This window comes from Penaeus japonicus, unplaced genomic scaffold, assembly GCF_977035675.1.
Source record: "Penaeus japonicus unplaced genomic scaffold, GWHDUDI00000001_assembly GWHDUDI00000013, whole genome shotgun sequence".
Classification (NCBI taxonomy): Eukaryota; Metazoa; Arthropoda; class Malacostraca; order Decapoda; family Penaeidae; genus Penaeus; species Penaeus japonicus.
This window is the reverse complement of record NW_028234415.1, coordinates 44,549,211-44,551,710: the sequence shown is the minus strand read 5'-3', so window position 1 is coordinate 44,551,710 and position 2,500 is coordinate 44,549,211. Positions and strand designations below refer to the sequence as shown.

Here is a 2,500-nt window from a genome sequence, read left to right as displayed (position 1 = left end):
AGGGATAGATAAAGTGAAGGAGCGGGAGGATAAGAAGCGAGTGATAGGGAGAGAGGGAGAGGGAGAACAAGGAGCGAACGAGGGGAGGGGGAGCGGGGGAGGGAGAGGAAGAGACGGAGAGAAAGCGAGGGAGAGAAAGAAAGGTAGAGAAAGAGAGGGAGAGAAAGAAAGGTAGAGAAAGAGAAGGAGAAGGAGAAAAGGAGATAGGGGGAAATGAAGATATGGAGAGAGGGAGAGGGAAAGAGGAGGAGGAAGAGAGGAAGAGGAAGAGGGAGAGGGAGAGGGAGAGGGAGAGGGAGAGGGAGAGGGAGAGGGAGAGGGAGAGGGAGAGGGAGAGGAAGAGGGAGAAGGAGAGGGAGGAGAGGAAGAAGGAGAGGAAGAGGAAGAGGAAGAAGGAGAGGGAGAGGAAGAGGAAGTGAGTAAAAGGAAGAGGAAGAGAGGAAATGGAAGTGAGAAAGTGGAAGAGAGGAAGTGGAAGAAAAGGAAGTGGAAGAGAGGAAGTGGTAAAGAGGAAGTGGTAAAGAGGAAGAAGGTGAGAGGAAGAGGGAGAGAGGAAGAGAGAGAGAGAGGAAGAGAGAGAGAGGAAGAGAGAGAGAGAGAGAGAGAGAGAGAGAGAGAGAGAGAGAGAGAGAGAGAGAGAGAGAGAGAGAGAGAGAGAGAGAGAGAGGAAGAGAGAGAGAGAGAGGGAGAGAGAGAGAGAGAGGAAGAGAGAGAGAGAGAGGAAGAGAGAGAGAGAGAGAGAGAGAGAGAAAAGAGAGAGAGAGAATAAGAGAGAGAGAGAGAGAGAGAGAGAGGAAGAGAGAATAAGAGAGAGAGAGGAATAAGAGAGAGAGAGAGGAGAGAGAGAAGAGAGAGAGAGAAGAGAGAGAAGAGAGAGAGAGAGAGAGAAAGAGGAGAGCCGCTAGGTACCTGATCGAGGGAGGGGGGTGCCATGTAGAGGGACAGGGTGGGGGGGTGGGGGGTAAGGCAGGTGAGCAGAGTTCGTTCATTGATCAGTGTATCTGTGGCGGTGGTGGAGGCCGGGTCAGCCCCTCGTGCGCGTCGCCCTGGCCGGAGAGTGTGGCAGTGTGAGCTCCCTTCGTCGGCGTCCGTCCGCGTGTGCGTGCGTGCGTGGGTGCGTGCGTCCGTCTTGTGTGTCTGGTCGTCTGTCTGTGTGTATGTATGCGCGTGTGTGTGTGTGTGTGTGAGTGCGTTACTGTGTGGCGGACCAGCGTGTTTTGTTTTCTCTCCTGGCTGCCTTGGAGTCTGCTGTGACAGCCTGATCTGAGTGTCCTGATCATCTGTCTTAACCATGAGGTGAGTTCATGGTAGGTCCTAAGGGGGTGGGTGGAGGGGGAGGGGGCTGGTGTTCATGTACATTTCTTTCGCTTTAGTCTCTTGTTTGCTTGTTTGCTTTCATATTGACTGTATAGACTATGTGTGTGTGCTTGTGTGTGTGCTTTTGTTTACGTGTGAAAGTTTTATGTGCGTGTACTCGTGCATGTTCATTCTACGTGTACGTAAATGTCTGCCTGTACATGTACGCAAACACATACACACGCACACACACACACACACACACACACACACACACACACACACACACACACACACACACACACACACACACACACACACACACACACACACACACACACACACACACACACACACACACACATATGGGTAAATATCTACACGTGTAGGTATACATATGCGTGTAAATACGTGGGTACATGCGTGTGTGACTGTGTGTGTGTATATGTGTGTACATTTAATTCGCGATGTGTGTGAGCCGTGTTTATTACTCAGTGTAAGCAACGTGGCATTGGTCCCCTGAACGCATGTCGCCGCGCGGACTCTACTTAAACGTTTTATTCGCTCGTGCACTTTGGGGAGAGTAAGGGCTGAGTGGGCGAGTGAATGGGGAGGAGTGGTTGGGGGGGAATGGGTGGGTGGGGGGAGTGGGCGGGTGGGTGGATAAATGGGTGAATGAATGAGGGATATACTGGCAGACGGACGGATGGCAGGAAGGAAAGGAAGGAAGAAAGGAAGGATGGATGGATTGATGGATGGAAGGAAGGAAGGCAGGAAGGAGGGAAGGAAGGAAGGAAGGAAAGAAGGAGGGACAGAGAGGAAGGAAGGACGGACAGACAGACAGATAGACAGACAGACAGACAGACAGACAGACAGACAGACAGACAGACGGACAGACACAGACAAACATACAAGACAGACAAACAAACAAACAAACAAACAAACAAACAAACAACCACTCGGTCAGAGGCAGAAAGAAAGAAGAAAAAGTGAAAGTAAAAAGCCAAGAAAAAAGGAACGAAACTAAAAATACCACAAGAAAAAAAAAAGAGGAATGAAGAAAGAGATTAAGGAAACAACACCGAAAACAGATGACGACAGGACTGGGGTTGGGATAGGGTTGATGAACGCGGGAAGGTCCATGGAGGTGGGGAGGGAGGGGAGGGGGGTGGAGGAGGGGTTTTTATGTTGGAGGGGGTATGGG

General features: G+C 50.9%; 1 protein-coding gene across 2 annotated transcripts in view; it reads left to right on the top strand.

Moving 5' to 3' along the window:
- The window catches only part of LOC122255001 (uncharacterized), a 46,405-nt gene that overhangs the window by 5,923 nt on the left and 37,982 nt on the right, over nt 1–2,500 (top strand). The window contains exon 1 of one of the 2 annotated variants that reach the window (XM_086543612.1): nt 1,166–1,296. The exons of the other annotated variant lie outside the window; for it this stretch is intronic. The gene's annotated coding sequence lies outside the window, so the exon portion shown is untranslated. Of the gene's footprint in view, nt 1–1,165; nt 1,297–2,500 lie in introns of those variants that run through there. 2 annotated transcript variants of the gene reach the window in all.